General features: G+C 41.8%; 1 long non-coding RNA gene across 1 annotated transcript; it reads right to left on the bottom strand.

The window, feature by feature from the left end:
* Positions 1-6,259: 6,259 nt before the first annotated feature.
* On the bottom strand, positions 6,260-16,620 carry LOC121282350. Its single transcript, XR_005944047.1, has 3 exons — positions 16,582-16,620; positions 14,566-14,655; positions 6,260-6,343 (listed from the first exon to the last, which is right to left on the bottom strand). It is a non-coding gene; the product is annotated as an uncharacterized LOC121282350 (long non-coding RNA).
* Between the last annotated feature and the right edge of the window lie 3,171 nt (positions 16,621-19,791).

Genomic DNA, 19,791 nt, shown 5'->3' with positions numbered 1-19,791 from the left:
ATTTTCCAATCTCTTACCACCTTATTTGTACTTTCTAACTTTTTTTAATGAAACAAATCTCTCCCCTTTCTCAAATAAATCATCCACACACTGGGCTGGAAATTGCTTTGAATGTGCTTTCGTAGACCCCATACCTGTGGAACTGATTAAACTGAAATAGACAGGCTTCCAGCTCTCCGTGTGCTGTTGATTGGCAACTCGCTTGATAGAGGGTGTCAATTTTGCATGTTCCTGATGTGATTGAAAGGCAGTCTGTACCTTTCAATGGAGCTGTGGCACTTTGTCTGCGGGCATCTGTTACAGAGGATTATGGACAATGGTAGGTGCAGGAGAATCTGCAAGGGTGCCCAGGTTGTCAGACATAGTTTTGAAGGAAGCTGAAGAGGAGGCAATTTTCAAAGTAGAAAAAAAATCACCTAATCCACATGGAATATATCCTAGGTTACTGAGGGAAGTAAGGGTGCAAATTGCAGAGGCTCTGGCTACAATATTCTAATCCTCCTTAGATATGGGGATGGTGCCAAAGGACAGGAAGATTCCAAATGTTGCTCCCCTGTTTAAAAAAGGGAAAGGGGTTAAACCAAGCAATTATCAGCCAGTAAGCTTCATGTAGTGGTAGGAAAACCTGTAGGGACATTATCCAGGACAAAAGTCACTGCATATGTGAATATATGGACTAATAAATGAAAGCCAGTACAGATTTGTTCAAAGGAAATTGTGTCTGGCTAATTTGATTGAGTTATTTGATTGAGTAATAATCAAATTGCTGATTGCTGAGGATAATAAAGTTGATGTGTATATGGACTTTTAAAAGACATTTGACAAAGTGCCACATAATAGCCTTGTTAGCAAAATTAAAGCCCTTGAAATTAAAATGACAGTAGCAGTATGATAATGATGTTGGCCAAGAGAGAAAACAGGGAGTATTGGTGAAGGGCTGTTTGTCAGACTGAAAGGGAGTATACAGTGTTGTTTCTCAGGTGTCAGTATTAGGACCACTGCTCTTCATATATATCAGTGACCCAGCCTTGGATGCACAGGAGATAATTTCAAAATTTGCAGATGGTACAAAACTCAGAAATGTAAAAAACAATGAAGAGGAGCGAAACGTTAGGAGGCCATAAACTAGTGAAGTATGTAGACTCATGGCAGATGATATTTAAAACAGAGAAGTGTGAAATGTTACATTTTGGTAGAAAGAATGAGGGGAGGCAATATGAACTAAAAGATACAATTTTCAAGTGGGTGCAGGAATAGAGAGAGCTGGTCTACCACCCTCACCCAGCCTCGAAACAGATAGCACTGACCGCACGCACGCCTGTCATTCAATAATAAGGTCCCAGCACACATTTCTCAAGATAACTTCGCCCATATGTGTTGGTGAATGCAGGTTGCACCCCAGCCCCTGCTGCCTGTTTTCAGCCATGTCAAATTTCTGAGCCAAAGTGCATTGCTCAGGCAGCACAAATAGGGATGTGCATTGCATCTGAACTGAGCTCTTCTCAACTTGAATTCTTCACAGTGACATTAGATTCTAGATGTGCAGCAGTATTCCATTTCATAATATTGTTTTTCCTTCGGATGAGCAAAGTGAAAAGAAATCTCAAACATTTTATTAAAGGGAATATATGGTGTAATAATGTTCATACTTCTAATTATGTAACACCTTTCAAACTACAGGCAAGACATTTCTCTGATCACACTACAAGCTCAAATTGGAGACTTTTGTATTCACACTTGTCCTATTTTTTTTTCTTTTGTAGCAACAGAGTGTAATAATCCAGACAAAATAGAATTTGGATTTGTTGATGATTTGGAAGCTCCTGGTTCCTTAAGGAGGCTTAAATATTCTTGTCACCCAGGGTAAGTATTCAATGCACAACAGACTTTATAAAACCCACAAAGGATAACATTTGTAATTGCAGAATTTCATATATGAATGTTTAGGCCCTAATATTTACCGGGGGACAGAAAGTGAATGGTGGCTGTCAGGTGGAGTTGGGGAGAGGTAAGATTTTCAAATGGCAAACCCAGAAGTATGACGTTCCTCCACGTCCTGCAGAAAGTAGTCATACAACGTCTTTTCAAATGATTTCAGTGGGTCTCTTTCCTGATTGCCAGCTAGGTCAGTGAGCTGTCTGCTTGTCAGATGAGGAAGCAGATGGAGCAGGTGTCAAGTAAGTCTGATAGTGAGGGTGTCGGATATCACGGAACATTGCAGGAATGCATGGGGTATGTTGGACATTGAGGCAGGGGATATTGACCCATTGTGAGGGGGTTTGACAGGCAGCCATTTGCAGGGTTCCAATCATGTGAAATTTAGCTTGCGGAGCCTGAGGGAAATTTTACTGCACCTCCTGGCACTTACCTTATGAATCCAACCTTTCTTGACTCCTTTCACCTGCTGGGATTCACAAGGGTGGTAATCACTCCCTCCATTTGTTATAAATAAACTCCAGTTAAAATGGGGGCTTAGACTCTCCTTAAAAGATTTTAGTGATCCATCTGCCTCCGCAAAAGAGGCTTATTGCCTGTTCCCCTATCCGTCTTTGTTGTTACGGGGAGTGGGCGATTAGAGGCGGGTTGGGATTTGCTTTGAGAATTATATAATTTTTATCTTTTCACCTGCCCCCAACCAAACTGATTTTGGGGGTTAAAATTCCTCCTTAGTCTGCAGCTGCTACATTCCTGGGTGCTCTACTTTTTACGTAAATAATAACTCAGCTACTTTAATGCACACTGGAATGTCAAAGCTGATTCCAGGATGTAACATATCCAGTGGACAAAAGAGTTCATAGGGAGTCTACCTAGGGAAATTGAGGGTGCAGAGCCTGTGATTTTACATCCATTAAAATTAATGGCTGGAGCACTGGATTACAGAATTATTGATTTGTGAATTTTGCCAATCTACCCTAAAACTATTCCAACCCTTCTGTATGCATTAAGGTTAGTCTAAGAGTAGGATTGAGTTAATTAGTCACATTTACCAATAACATGATAACACAAAGTAGTATTTCTGGGATCTGAACAGAATCAGACCATGGGGAAATTCCATCATACTGTACATCACTAGAAAATGGGCCACACTTTGTTTTTATCATTGAAATTACTTTGAAATTACAATTACTCTGTTTTCTTGCTCATTACTGAATTGTTAAAATTAGAACTGGCATTATATTGCCACACCTCTGTTCAGTCCTCAAGCATGACCCTGAGCTTGCTGTTGCTTATCATTCTAATTCTCCACCTTATTCCCACTCAGACCTTTCTGTCCATGGCCTGCTACAGTGTTCCAATGAGAAACAGCACCTCATTTTTCAACTTGGCACTCTACAGCTTCTGGTCTCAACACTAGGTTCAACAATTTCAGATCATAGCCTCTTGTCTCCAACCTGTTCTAAGTATTTTGCTGGTTCAGTCTTTTTTCATTTCTTTGTTTATCCCTTCAAGTTGCATTCAGATGGCTGCTATGTAGTCAATTACGCCTCATCTGTACACGTCTTTTATTTCTTTTCTATACCCATTGCCACTCTCTTTGGCTTTTGTACCATGAAATCTTTTGTCATTTAATCTCTCCTGCTCAAACTCCACCCCATCACAGACTTTCACTTGTTTTTCCTGCCCCCTCCCCACTTCCACAAGCTTAAAACCTATTGTGCTTCTATCTTTCTTCAGTTCTGATGAAAGGTCATCAACCTGAAATGTTAACTCTGTTTCTCTCTCCACAAATGTTGCCTGCCTGACCTGTTGAGTATTTCCAGCATTCTGTTTTTATTTCAGATTTCTAGCACCCACAATAATTTGCTTTTGTATTATATTCCCTAATGTTCTATAAAGTATGTTAACTGTACAAACTATGGATCAAATGGCCATTATCAAAGAGAAGGCAATTTGCAGTATAAAACAATCATAAATCCACTGGTAGACTCGCTTTCAATGCCCTCTAAACATCATTGCAACAACAGAAAAGCATAACACCACTAGATTGACAAACATGTTATAAATGGGGATTCAGCTAGGATGGAATGGCTTAGACTTTTCATGAAATTTACACTGAGGAAGAAACACTTCTGTTGACTGTGGAAGAGAAATAGGCCCTTTGGATAAGAGGCTGCAGTCCCTTAATGGATAATCAGCTTCCTGGATATTTAAGCATTTTTTCAATGTACAATTGAATTGAATGCACATTTCTCTTCTTGCACTCTCCAGTCTTGCATCCACCATTATAGGAACTTTTAATTGCTTTTTGACCAAAAAACATCTCTGTATTAGTTTCCCTTAAGTGGCTTTGTTTTGTTTCTGTAGGTACCATTTAGTTGGCAAACAGTATCGGTCATGTCTCATTACGGGCTGGGAGGGAAAGGCCCCAAAATGTGAACGTAAGTCACAGTTACATTGTTAGAATAGTTGACCGACTTGCTATAGTTTTAGGCTCATCTTGTTCTGTTATATTTATTCAGATATCAAGAAGGTAAGAATACTAACATTTTGAGATGATCGAACAACTTCATCTGCCAGATTTCAACCCTAGTGTAAAATCTTATAGTCCACTTAAAAAAAAAAGCTATAGCACAACAGTGATGTAGGCAACATCATATACAACATTACTTGATTCATACTATGACTGATATTTAAATTGCTTTAAAATTGAATTGAACATTTATAGCTCATTAATGAAAAGTTTAATTTGAAGTGGATATTATAGTAGATTAGAAAATTGTTCTTTGACCTTTGAAACCAACATTTAATTCTAGCTGGTGCTTCAATTGTCTGTACGTGTCTTCAGTGCTTTTAGCAATCTCAATCCTGCAGTATAAATCTGCGTATAATTCAACACAAATCACACTAACTTGTAAGATTAACTCAAAACTCTAGAACAACTGATGTAGAAAACAGAAGCATAGATTTGATACAGTTGTGGATTGACATCATAATCTGTTACCATTTAAAATTTTGTAGTATTTTTGTTCATCAGAATATGTAGCATTGATTTTTATCCATTATGAATTGTTTTGTAAGTTGAATTGGTATTTGTAATCTCTCAACATTCACATTTTCTTTCTCTATATAGCAAGAACTTGTGGCAATCCAGGGGAGATTTTGAATGGATATTATGAGGCGCCAAGTGATGAACTTGGAAGCATAGCTACATTTTTCTGTAACACTGGGTAATTATGCAGTGCATGGATGAATTTAAATTGTTTTAAATAAAAGTGCTATTTAGGAACATAGAATTTAGGAGCAGGAGAAGGCCATTCAGCCCTTTGTGCCTACTCCGTCATTCAATAAGATCATGGCTGATCTGGTTGTGATCTTAACGCCACTTACCTGTATGCCCTCCATAATAATCATCCTGTTTTCAGGCTTTAATAACAGCTGCACCATATTCTCTAAGTCTGATCCTGAGGCTATCATCCTCATGTTAGGTGCCAGTAATCTGCTGTCTTGGTGCTTTGCAATTCAGCTGTTTAGAGCTCTCACAGCTTCTCTGAAAGTTCTTCTATGGGATTCTTGGAGCAAAATCTTGTTCTACACAGTTTAAGATTATAACTTTGCAAAACAGTAGTGTTTATGCTTAATGTTTGTATATATTTAGGACTGAGTGTTCCTTATCTCACATAATGGATAGAAATCGGAGGTATTTATTTGTCAATTATTAAAAGCAGTGATACATTTAGACAATTTGCGTAATCATTTGGTTAAAGCCCAGAAATTCTGAAGGGACTCTACAGCTCCCTCACCATAATTCCAGGAGACCGGTGGGATCCTAAGGATTTGGCATAAATGTCGATTTTCTGGGGTTTCCACTGTTTTCCTGCTGGAATTGCATCAGAAGCCTACTAGAACATGCTTATAGTTCTGAAACTCAAAGCTTCTTAAGTTTAAATTGGTACCATTGCATACATTTTTCTCCACATAGTTTGTGAGCATTTCACTGAATTTGTTATTAAACAAATTCTCAAATTTACTTCCAAATCTGTAGACACATGCCTAGAAATTGGGCACCTGGCTTGCATTTCAGATTTTACAAGAACATCAAAGTCCCAAAATTGGCAAGCAGGAAATGCAAGGCCCGACGGGGTAAGGACAAGTAACAGGCACCTGATACTTTTTTGAATATGCAAATAAAGGTTATATATAAATGCTAGGGATCACGACTGTACTTATGGAATACAACTGTTCAGGACATCAGCAAGAAAAAATGTAAGTTACTTACCACTCTACATGACCTGTGGGGAACAGGAATGCTCCTATTGAGCAACATTAAAGGACCCTCAACTGCTGCACCCCTCTTCTGCTGACCAGCAATCTCCAACTCCCAAAATTTCAGGCTCCCCGATTTCTAGAATTAAACAAAGTGGGAGACAAGAATAAATTTCAGACTAAGGTAAAGATTCCTTACTTGGTTATTTCCCATGCCTTGTGACACATGAGGCAGACAAAGCACATTCCGACGTATGTTTCCATGGCTAGTTTTCCCTGGAACAGCTTGTTAGCCTGTCACCAGTGGCTATAGCTTGAGGGGCACCACTCCACATCAAGCCTGGCTGACCAGAAACTTTACCGCCCTTATTGCCTGCCGTAGGTGTAATGGAAAGATTTACAGGTTGATAATCAACCTGCTTGGGCCTGTTATGAACACACCTTCTGTGCCATCAAATCCTGGAGTGAGAGTTCAAAAGGTAAGATCAAAGTCAACATAAATGGTCAGGGAACAGGTTCAGTTAGACAGCAAAAATATAAAATGACTTAAAATAAAATGAGTGGAATAATTCATAAAAACAAACTAAATTGCCTGTACAGCAATGTGCAAAGCATCTGAACAAAATAAGAGAGCTGGAGGCAATAATTCGCAGCCAGAAGTAATAGGTGTTGTTGGGTGTTGGTTACATCTTGGTAGGTTTGATGACGTATTCATACTTTTTAACAGGTTAACTGTAAGTCTTTCGTGACTCTTAGAACTATTTTCAGTAAAGGGTACAAGCTAGGAGCTGTCTCCATGCTTGGGTCTGGACACAGCTCTATCCAACACCTCACTGACCCCTAGGTGTGGGCCATGTGTTCTCTTACATCACTGTGTGGGCAGTGCTAAACTCAGTCCCTCATTAACCATCTATGTGCCAGACTATTATATTACAATAGGGAAGAATGAAACAAGGCTTAATACACATAACAGTACTGAGAATTAAATATTGCATGATATAATAGGCTAGAAATTGGATTGCCCTTTTGCTTGACTGCTGGGGGTGTGATTTGTGAGCTGCCCTTGCAAGTTCAGATCAAGGTGGGCAACATCTGTCATACCTGCCTCAACTGAATGATTGTAACACTTACATCCCTCATTTTAACAATATCTCCTTTCTATCTGCTTACAGGAGAAGGGCACTTGAAGAAAGGGGCAGCAGCGACTTCACCGTATCTAAAATAGTTTTGTCCCTCAGAAGTCAAGGGCCTTAGGTGATCTGAACTGGAGATTCTATGCCTTGAATGAGAGTCGAGAGGCTTCTCCTGGGAAACGCTACAGCTGTCCTTGCCAGTGTGTGTGGGGCTAGTGAGAGGACCTGCAATTTCAGTATTTCTGATGGACACCTGCAACATGATGGGTGCATCTTGGGTGCCTGCCACCATGCAAGGCATGGATTTTGCAGCTCTAGAAAATTACTTTTGGGGGTGTTCATGCCCCTGGCACAAGAATTCATTTGAAGGGAGGCTGAGGAAAGATTATTGGAACATTTCAGGGGCTTAGGCCAAATCTCAAGTGGGTTTTAATTCTATCAGTCACCAGGTCAATAGGCCTCCTCCTCCCCAGGCTAGTGAATGGACTCCAAGCTTGGACATGGAAACCTCTAACCTAGGAATCCCTCCTCCCTAGCCACATTCCCTAGAATGTAGAGGCTCTTGTTTAGAAAACCAAGAGGGTCATCCCAATCTAGGAGCACACGCCAAGAATCGATGTTTCCAGGTTCTGACCCAGCTCATTGGCCTTCAGTAAAATTCCCACCTGACCTAAAAGCATGTGTTTGTCACAAAAGTCCACAGAAATTCCAGTGCCTACTTCTCTACCCCGATCAACACACTGTGCCAAGTGTTCTGTTTAACAGTTGACTTGGTATCTGAGAAAGGGTCATTTTTATTTTGCTCCCTCTTTAGTGGTTTGTTTCCTATTTAGGTATCGAATGATTGGTAGAAGCAAACGCCTGTGTGAAGCTCATGGTTGGAGCGGTCAAATTCCAATGTGTGAAGGTAAGTTTGGTTTCTTGTTTCTTGGAGATAATCAAAGGATTTGCTTTCCTGTGTGAAAGTAATAAACCTTTTTATTAAGTTATTAATATATGGATTACTGTTTTTGCAATTATATGGGAATGCCCTGAACTGTATTGTTTTATTTATTCAAGCTCCTTTAATGTTAAGACACTTTCCCAGCCCCGGTATGGTAGGACCCACTGCGGTGAACGCAGTGGGCCAGCCAAATATCTATTGACTTTTGGTGCGACCAGAATATCCTGGCAGTGGGTGGGGCTGGAAAAATCCCAGCCTTAAGTGTATGGACGGTGAAATAAATTGTCAACAATCATCTGATGCAACATTTTATGATGGTTCGAACAATTAAAGCTTATTTAGGGTATCCAAAAGTTGAGGGTCTTCCATTAAGTGATACTTATTGTAAAAAAAGACTTTGTCAATCTTTCATAAACAATTCAAAGTTCACTATTTAAATTTTTAATTTTTAGTTATTAACTTGAAGAATTGTAGGGAGGCATAACGGAATAAAATGGGGCTCCAGTGTTTAAAGATTTCATTCAGCTTTAGTCATCAACATCCTCTAAAATTATACCTTCTAGAGATTTAAAGTTATATTTCCAGGAAAATAAAGGAAAATAAAACGTGTAACTTTGTTACAAAAAGTTAATGTAAAATTAACCAAACCTGGACCAATTTTCCAGACCATTAAATGTTGATGGAACAATCCCATTATCAGTAATGCAAAGAGCTAAATGTGTGACTACTATGAATAAAAGCATCATGAACAGACTATGAAGCTGATAATATATTGTGTGGTGCCAGTCATACTGCTGCATGACTGCATAGCCCATGCTGCTGTACGACACTGCAGACTTCTGTCATGGCTATTTTGGGAATCACATTCTCTGTCTGCAGAATTTTCATGTTTGAGTACATCCAGGTACAATTTTCCTTGTCCTGTATGTCAGTGGCAACATAATGATGTTACACGCTAACCTTGTCAAGGTCTTAGGAATGAACAGTTAATGCTGCCCATGCCAGCAATGCTGACACCCCATAATTGAATATGGGATTACATTCTTCATCTCATTTTCCTTCTTGAGAATACACACATAGGAAGGATGCTCAGAACAATGATGATAACTCCGATATAGACCGTGCACGGTTATGGCTTTCTGAGGAAATGGGTATCAGCAACTGATGGGATAAGCAGCTTTAAGAAGTTACACTTTTGGAAATGCAGCTGAACAGAAATGTTTAATTTGGTTTAAACAAACAAAGTAACTTCAAGGAACAAGTGCAAACAGATGAGATCACAAGATTGCTTTATGTAAATAACTGCAATATGGCATCATTCAACCTATGCAGTGCCCATTTTCTATTATAGTTGAATGCCTGAAACCTTGTTCAGGTGCTTTGCCCCCCATGATGTGGGTATAATCTCCCCGGCAACTTCAGTCAGGGTTCTAAATGATTCTATTGCCCAACAGGTGTGCAGGTATTCAACAACACAGGAGCTTCCAGATCACATTATAGAGCACAACAGACAAGTTGATCTTGGTTGATAATAGTGCAGGGCAGCAGTGCTCAATATGCAGCAGTACGACTGGCACCAAATAATACATTATCAGCTTCATAAACTGTTCATGAAGCTTTTACCCACAGTGATCACACATTTGGCTCTTTCCTTTATTGATAATAGGCTGGATCCTTCAACATCTAATGGCCTGGAAAATTGGTCCACTGGAGATCAGGAACTTACATGGGGAATAAGGAAGAGGGAATTATATGAGTTACCCTATGTTGCTCTGAGTTGCTTGGGATCTTAATCTGTGAAGGCAAAAAGGGTTAACATTCCTCGAACATTGATTCGATCTGTTATCCAAAGTTCAGTAGAAGAGGACTTTAGCAGGCAGTCTAACCAAGCCTTGATCCTGTCCCAGAGTAATAGTATAAAAGGATTATGGCAGCTACAATACTTCCTGGCAATTACCAGCTAACCAGGGCCAAAGAACAACACCTTGCTCTGGGCAGTGGGGCTGAAGATTATTTTTCTATTAAGAGGCTGCTTATAATATGCCATCTTGCCACTTCCCTAGCATTAGTCAATTACTCACTCGAATGCAATTTAGATACTGACATTAGGCCCTCATTTTCACATTAGTGCTGCCAGTGTGTCTTTTAGTTGGCCAGAAAAAAGGCAGAACCAGCAGGATATTTTCAATTCGGGAATGCCATTCTGCCAGTCTCGCCTCTCTATGACATCAGTATGGAACAGAGGGTGCAAGAAGTGCTGGTTCCCCATGGATCAGATCTTCATAATGTTTTCAAAAAAGGGGCAGAAACTAGTTCCACCCCCACACCCACCATCCTCACTTGACTTACATTACTTTGCCCTTCCCATCCCCAGCCTAGGAATTTCAAGATAAAATCTTGATCTAACAGTCTGCTCAGAACATTAACTAAATTTCATTTATTTCCAGTTGTCACATGTAATCAGCTTGAACCTATCAGTCATGGGAGAAATCCAATTCCACCCAATGAAGGTGTCTGGGAAAATGGAATGGTAGCAAAATTTTCATGCTTTGGTGACTATTCATTGATTGGTGCAGAAGAGCTTGTTTGCACAGGGACTGGAAAGTGGGACAAGAATCCACCAACGTGCAAAGGTACCAAACTACTACTACTTCCAGCTTCTCCTATTTCACATGGGGCCACCACAATGCTGGTTGATCACCCATCTCCATCTCCTCCTGTCAGTCACACATTCCTCTTCCATTCCTGCTGTGTTTAAATCTCTTGTCACTGCATCTTTTCATCTGGTCTTGGGCCTTCCTCTTCTCCATCACTGAACTCACCACGTGTCCTCTCTCTCGCTCTTGCTCTCTCTCTCTCTCCTAGAGCAAAGCTAATAAACTATGGGATGAGAATTAATATGATTTGCTCTTTCCATGTAAAACTGGGAGCATCAAATGTTAACCTTACTGCCTAGATTTTTTACTGATTGGCCCCCAGATATATTTTGAATCAAGTGCATTGGAATATTCCTTGGGAACAGCTTCACCAATGTTCCACTCTCCTCAAACACTTCTGCCACTTCCCTGTGGATATAGTGTTAGGATGTCTAATGCACAGATGCTGCAACCTGGAGGATCACATTTCTGGTCAACCACCAATCTTGTGTGAGCGAAGAACAGCACATCAAACCCCTTCTTAAGGCTCGTCTTTGTGATCAGCCACTGTCTCCATGTTCCATAATACCGTGATGCCCATTGCACTGACCCAATTATTGTCCTATTGCCGTTCAGACCTTTCAACACAGTTGAGGTACCATAGTTTCTACTATTAAAAAGCAGGAAAATTAACAACTACAGCAACAACTTGCACTTATATAATGCCATCAATGTAGTAAAACACCCTAAAGTGCAACCAATTGGACAGTAATTGGCAACAAACCAAAGCAAGAGATATTGGGAGGGGTGACTACGTAAGGCCAAAACATATTAGTAAGATGTACTTTCTGTCTGTTCATGGGATCCCACCTCATTTATCCTTTCATCAACTCACATGCTCTGTGATGCATCTTATCAGCCCTCTCCATCTGTAAGTTGCTGTACATAAAGGAGCGTGTATGTTCTTGAAGTGGAAATGATGATGCAGCTTCCCCAGCTAAATTCTGATCCTTTCATTGAAGCTGCAGGTCCTTCCTTCACCCACTTCATAGGTACTTGCACTGAACTGTAATTTAGTACAGTTACACAAAAATTCATTAAGAAGATTAGACTTTATTTTTGTTGCCTCCCACCAATTGTAGAATTTGCACCAGTGTTTGCCCTGGTGAAAGTTTCTTGTCACCTGACCTGCTGTTTTGTTCATTGCAGTGCTGTGATCACACCTGTTGAACAATTACTCTTGCATTAATCTCCTCCAAGCATTAACATTGACAGATCATTGTTAGCTGTACCATAACTATCTAAGGAAAAATCATAGGTTTGCTTCTCTAGACAGTGCACAAAGAATGTAGGCTGCATATCACCTGTATGAGTAACTTTGGCTGCATCCACCACATAGATTTCAAAGCACTACAGAATATTTCAATTGCTATTAAATGGAAGGAGGATAATATGTGGCTTAAAGTGCAAATTATTTGCATATGCAACTTGGTAAATGAATATTTTTAAGTGAACATTATTTGAGTTGATGAAATTGCAGTCATTTTCTTAAAAAAATAGTTACCTCCATCAAAAATAATCAGAAATCGGAAAGGTCTATCATTGTAGATGCTCAGTTTGGACTAATGTGTTGCTTTCTTGGCAGATGTCCAATGTCATCGTCCAGACTTGCCTGAAAATGGCCAGATAGCAGCAGGATTTGGACCCACATACAAATATCTTGAAACAATAACCTACAGATGCAATTATGGTTTTAAAATAGTCGGCAGCAATGTCATCGAATGTACCGAGAACAATGAATTTCTGCCACCCCCACCTATCTGCAAATTATGTGAGTGACCGTTTATTAAACTTAAAGTCAGAATCAAATGAGCATTTTTTTTGGAAAGGTTTTTACTTTGCAGACTTTGGACAAGGAAGCAATGTCTTTGATATTAACTATCTGCAGTCGTTTTCCACCCTCCCCCACCTCTCTGGCCCCCTCCCCCAAGCCAATGGGCTTGAGGAGGTTGGAGTGTTGTTTATAAATCCTAAAAAGTAGCTAAACATCCTTAGGGTGAAGATCAGAGTCGGATTGCCACTCTGCTCTTACTTTGTTACCCGAAAATCTTCTCAATTCTGTCTCGTCCGACCTTCCAACTCAGGCCGGGAGAGAACTGTGCAGGGCAATGCGCTCCTTAGGCATTCGGTTGAGCGCTGCTGAATCACATGGATGGAGGCCCCACCCCCTTTCTAAATGATACTGGCTGCCGTAAATCAGGTAAATTTAAAGGTGCCGCCACTTTCAAGCTGGGGAGAAGGTAGCTTTGTCAGGTAAGTTAGAAAGTTGGGCAGTCGAAAAGTGGTCAACAGTCGGGGGAAGGATGCCGACAGTAAAGGGGGTGTGACTGTCGCAGAGGGCACACAGTTGAGGGTGGAGGTCAGACAGCTGTGTTGGGGGCACAGAGGGGAGGGTCATTCAGTCGGCCGTGGGGGAAATTTGTGCAGTCAGCTTGGGGGGAGGAGGAGAAGAGGGGAAGGGTCGGTTTGGGCCTGGAAGGGAAAGCCGGGGCTGGTGTAATATTCGGGGTGGTGGAGGGAGCCCTCGGGGGTTGGGGGTGCCCCTTTGGGGAGTGGGGGCAGTGAATGTCCCTTGGTGGAGTAGACGTGGTGTGGGGAGGAGTCACCTGGGGGTAGTTGGGGGGGTGGTGTAGGGGGAGTCTTCTGAGGATTTGGGGGGGTGTCTTTTGGGGGAGGGGGAGGGTAATTGTGGATCTGTACAATAGTTACCCAAAAGCTAGAAGTGGTTTTAATTCTTCTAACTGTTTCTGGGTAACTGTTGATGTAACACAGTCAGAACCTTTTGAAGTTTGAAGTTTAAATCACATTTTCAGATTGTTCCCAGTGCAGGGCAATTGCTCATTGGAAGTTTGCACTCCCGGTCCATTGCCATACAATCCTTACTTGGAAACCTCTGGGGATGGGGGGGTGGCGGTTTCCCCAATGCATTTTTGGAGTACCCCCCAGTTAAACTGCCCTTGAGCTCGGAAGGTACAGCCCAAAGAGTTAATCATCAAACCACCACAAACGTCCATTGCCATTTTCTTTGGTTGTGCATTTCAAGCTGTGTATGTCCCACCTCAGACAGGCACAAAACTTTATTAACATATTTAAATCAGGCTCCCACAATGCAAGTGGCATCTACCCCAGTCCAGGTGAATGGTGAGTATTCTAACACATTCTTGCCTCGGGCCTTCTAATGAGAAGGCTTTAAAGGATCATAAGGTGAGCCATACATCTCGGAGCTTGTGGCATCAACCCCGCTCTTGTAGCCATGTTGCTGATATGACTGGTCCAATTAAACTGTTATTCAGTGGTTCCAGAATGTTGATGGCTGCGCTGTTGAATATGCAATATGTTTTCCTGGATGAGAAGATTTTTACCTGGTACTTTTTTACTATTTGTTGCCTACCGCTTGTTAGCCCAAGCTTGTATGTTGTCCAGGTCCTGCTGCATGATGGAATCGGCTAATTGATTATTCCTTATTTTACCCGTTTGAGACTAATTCATTTCCGTCTTGGTAGCTGGATGCCTGCAACCTAAGAGAATTGATCATGGAAGAAGAATAAATGAGAAAATAATATATGCCTTGAATGAAGAAGTCACCTACCAGTGTTTCAAAGACTATGAACTGATTGGCTCCAGTGTCATTCAATGCCAGGAGAATAACACGTTTGTGCCACCTCCGCCTATCTGTAAACTAAGTAGGTAACTGTTATTAGTTCAAAAGTATTTCTGTGCCATGTTTCAAAACATTTTCCTTTTGGAAGAAGATGGTCCAGAATTTCCTCAGCCACACATTATACCAAAATATATATCTGTTTTTTACACAGCAATTCATGCTGATATTTCCTAACAATTGCAATTGTGTATGGCAAAACAGTAAAAATTAGCATAAACAGTTGGGAAGCTTGGGATTTATAACAACAATGATCTGTATTTATATAGTGTCTTTAAAGTAATATCCTATGGCATTTTGTAGGAATGTTATAAAGCAAAATTAGACATCAAGGCAAGTTGGCTAAAAACTTGGACAAGAGGTGCATTTTAAGGTGCATCTTGGAAGAAAAAAGAGAGGTTTGAGGGAGAATTCTACAGCTTAAGACCTAGGCAGTTGAACCAGTGGTGGAGCAATTAAAATCAGGAATCTCAAGAGGCTGGAATTAAATAAACGCTTGTATTTCAGAGGGTGCTGAAGGGGATTACAGATATGGAGGAGCGAGGCCATGGACAGAGAATGGGAACTTATTGAGGCATTGTTGGACAGGGATCCAATGTAGGCCAGCAAATATAGGGGTGAGGGGTGGACTGGAGCTGGTGTGAGTAGGGACATGGGCAATAGAGTTTTAGATGGCCTCAGTGTTACTGCATTAACCGTTTCGTGCAACAAATCCCAAAAACCAGTACAGCTGCCCATCAGTAGACCGAGGGGAAACCTAGGGCATGGACAGGAGGAGCTGAGGAAGTCCCGCATTTCATGTATCATCCGCATTGCAGAGACCCTTTCAGCATGCCAATTTCAGAGCACCACAATTTATAAAACCATCCATATCTCGGAGATCATCTCTCCCAGCACCCCCACCACCCCCGCCCATTTCAGAGATTACACCAACCCCCTGGCCATTTCAGAGATCAGACTCCATTTGACAGGCCATTTGCCCCATTTCAGAGAGCCCCCAACCACTGAGGCCCGTGGAATCTCCAGCACCCTACCAACTACACTCCATTTGTTGCAGATCTTTGCAGGTAGAGGCTCTAAATGAGGAGAAACTATGAACTGTAGGAGAGCAAAGAGACTTGGAAGTCCAAGGACAAAAATCATTGAAAGCCGATGGGCATGTATAGTAAGCAATTTTAAAAAGACTAATGGAATGATGCTCTTCAACTCAAGGGGTTGGAATACAAAGGGGAGAAAGTTGCATGTCTAAATGTATTTATGCATACATAGCTGTGGTCAGACCCCATCTGAAGCACTGCACTCAGTTTTGGCCACTGACCTCAGGAAGGACATATTGGCCTTGGAATGGAATATTGAACAAGTGCATCTTAAATTGAGTTTAGGTGCAGATCAGCCATCAGGTAATTGAACAGCTAGAGGGGCTGAGTGACTGACTCCTGTTCCTAACAGTTTAGCATCCAAATCCAAAACTACTGACTTTTCCCAATGAGTCTTCCGTGTATCCTGCTGCTTATGGAATCCAACATGTCAACTGAATAAATTTAGATCACTGTTGAGAAGACATTATAGCAGAATAGGGAGAGCGAGATTTTGAAAACTGAAAACCATAATTTTATTCAATTTGATGGCAATGTATATTTTCCCTTCCCACCCTGCCACCAATTGAAGCCCTTAAATGGACATTAATACGTGGGCAATTAATGCCCACTTGAGGCCTCATGCTGCCATTCTCCTAGCGTTAACACAGCAGCAAGCAGGAGGCTATGGAGGGAGCATAACGAGCATGGTCTCCTGTGGGGTCCCTTGTTCAAAAGCACTCGGTGCCTAATCGAGGGACTGGACATTGAAAAGGGATGGGGGAGGGCACCATTGAAGGCCACTATCCTACATTGCTGCTGAACACCACCCTCAACCCCACTCTGTGACCACCCTCCTACCATCACTCACCTGCGGCATGAGATCCAGCGATTGTGACTGATATAGTTGTGTTAATCACTGGGGACAATAATCTGACAGTAAGAGATAGAAGTTGAGTGTTGCAGATTTCACACTCAGTGTGCTTGAATTTAGTAGTGGGAGCAGAATTTTGTTGTCTGCAACCAAGTATCAGCTCATATTTCCAGGATGTTAGGTAGAGGTTGAAGGCACAAAGACATCTTGTACCTGAAATATATACAAGGATGTAAATGATGTTTAAAAGTGCAAGAAATGCACTTTTACTTCACATCTATTTATTTTCCCAATGCTATTCGCAGGTCATGTGATAAAAGTGCTCAAAAAATTGGGTGTTCTTAGTTGCTAATCTCAAATCCAGTAACGATGTAAAAAGACAGTCGCCAACTCAGATTGTCACAGATTGCATTCTGGTTCGGACAGCAAATTTAAAGATTTACTGGTGCAATAGAGCTCTTCAGTACCGTTGATGAGCTTTTTAGGAGAGCTAGTAAATTACTTACAGTTCTCTGCTCTCAGTATTCCCCTTAGTGTAGAGGTATCCTACGGAGTTCGATAGAACATGCACCAGTTGCAGGAGTACGTGAAAGAACTTTTATATGTCAAGGAAGGGCAGCATGATTACAGAAGTTGCACACATGCTTGCCATTACTCTGCCAACTGAATGGATAAGCCTTAAAGGGTTTAATTGGGCCTTTGAAAGAACATCGGTTTTGGAGGCTGTATCTCACTAGTAGCACAATATGGGCTGAGTTTTATCAGGGTGGTGTTGGCCCTGGGGGCAGACTGGAAAGCTGGGGGCAACCCCACCTCACCTATTGCAGAGGAACCCAGACCCGATTCTGTGGCAATTAGACAATTAATTGCCTGCTGCCTGGGCTCCCATCCCTTTAAGGAATGGTATCAGAGGGCTAGCAGCTCTTCAGCCCCAGCAGTATCACCGGGAGCAGTAGTTACTCCTGGAACTGCACCCAGCCCATGAAGCAGCCTGGACACTACCATCAGGCTAAGGTAATTGGGGTTGGGGTTCCTGGGGTCAGTCAGGCAGGTCTAGAAATAGGGTTGGGAGTGTGGTTGGCGAGGGCAAGGGGATGGTTCTGTGGGGACAGCCCTTGCTGTTGGACAGGGCCTTCCCTGGGGAAACATGATGACCTCTTGGAATGTTCCTCTTCCCAAGCCCACAGGTAGAACACAGGTATTATTGGATGGTCATCCTATGTGGTAGAGGGCCACCGCTCCACTGGTAGAAAGCCAATGATGGTGCATACAGTACTCAAGTGCCTCTTGAGAGGAAAGGAATACAAAGGGTAGTAAGTTATGCATCAGTGGTCAGACCCCATCTGAAGAATTGCTTTCAGTCATTTGCATTGCCCCTCAGTAAGAATTTATTGGCGTTAAAGTGAGTGGAGTTATGGTGCAGATCAGCCCTGATCAAGTTAAATATCCTGAGCTGAATGGCTACCTCCTGTTCCAATTTTCCCCAAGATTTAGCAATGTACTCTGGAATTACTGACATTTGTTAGTGCATATTATCTATATTCTGCTGGTTGCCAAATTAAATCTATAAATCATAAATCAAGATCACTGCTGAAAAGGTATTCTGAAAAAATGAAGCCACCATGCTAAATGGGATAGATTTCAAACAGATCTAGCAACCCAAGACTGGGGAACCATGAGGCGCTGTGGGCCATCAGCAGCAGCGGAACTGTACTCAATCACAATCTGTAATCTTCTGGCCCAGCATATCCCCCATGCTACCATTACCACCAAGCCAGGGGACCAACCCTGGTTCAAAGAAGAGTGCAGGAGGGCGGTCAGGTGCAGTACCAGGCATACCTAAAAATGAGGTGTCCGCCTGGTGAAGCTGTAACACTGAACTACTTCGGTGGCAAACAGCATGTCCATCATCATCAAGACACAAGTCAGGAGTGTGATGGAACACTTGCCTGAATGGGTGCAGATCCAACAACACTCAAGAAGCTTGACACCATCCAGGACAAAGCAGCCCGCTTGATTGACACCTGATCCACAAACATTCACTCCCTCCACCACCAATGCACAGTAGCAGAAGTGTGTACCATCTACAAGATACACTGCAGAAACTCACCAAGGCTCCTTAGGCAGTACCTTACAAACCCAGGGCTACTACCAACTAGAAGGACAAGGGCAGCAGACACATGGGAACCGCACCACCTGGAAGTTCCCCTCCGAGCCACTCACAATCCTGATTTGGAAATATATCACTGTTCCTTCACTGTCACTGGGTCAAAATCCTGGAACTCCCTGCCTAACAGCACTGTGGGTGTAGCTACACCACATGGGCTGCAGTGGTTCAAGAAGGCAGCTCACCATCACTTTTTCAAGGGCAATTAGGGATGGGCAATCAATGCTGGTCTAGCCAGCAACTCCCGCATCCTGTGAATGAGTAAAAATGTTGGAACTTAAAAGCAGGGCAATTCATTCAATTTAATGGCAATGCAAATTCTTCTAAAGCTAATCACATCAACTCAGAAATAGTCATGAACAGAAATAACTTTCTAACCCAATGTAACGATATCATTCCTAACTACAGCCAGTTATCCATGAAGACTAATACATTCCTCTCTTGCAGTTACTTGTGATGTACCCTTGGCTATTCAGGATGGTAAAATAACATCACGATATAGATATAGTCGTAAGTACAGATATGGAGAGAGCATCCATTACATTTGCAATATTGGTTTCGAATCACATTCTCAAGAAAGTACGTGCAAGGAAGGTGGCTTATTTCAGCCTGTACCCCACTGCCAAAAAGGTAAGAAACCACATGGAAACGTAATGACAGAATAAATTAAAAAAGCAATAACAATTTTATAATATGAGGGGGATTTTCCCCAGGCTGGAGGAGGCTGGGAAAAATTCAAACAATGTTGTGGGGTCAGGTTCCCAAAGCGTCCTCACCTCCTTTCCTCTTTCTCAGGCGTGCAGTAGGAGTGAACCCACAGATAAGCTTGGAAGGCAATTATTGTTATTAATCAGGCAATTAAGAGGGAATTTGCAAATGGATTCCATCCTTACAGCAGATGGGCAGTCCCACTTGATATCTAATCCACAGGCTGGAGAGGACAGAGCACAATGGGAGGGACTTACTCAGTGAAACTGACAAACTGTGAGGGGTTTGATCACTTACACTAAAGAGCTGCAGACATGGCCAAGTGAGAGGCT

This window comes from Carcharodon carcharias, chromosome 9 (genome assembly GCF_017639515.1).
Source record: "Carcharodon carcharias isolate sCarCar2 chromosome 9, sCarCar2.pri, whole genome shotgun sequence".
NCBI classification, from domain to species: Eukaryota; Metazoa; Chordata; class Chondrichthyes; order Lamniformes; family Lamnidae; genus Carcharodon; species Carcharodon carcharias.
This window is presented reverse-complemented; position numbering and strand designations above follow the sequence as displayed.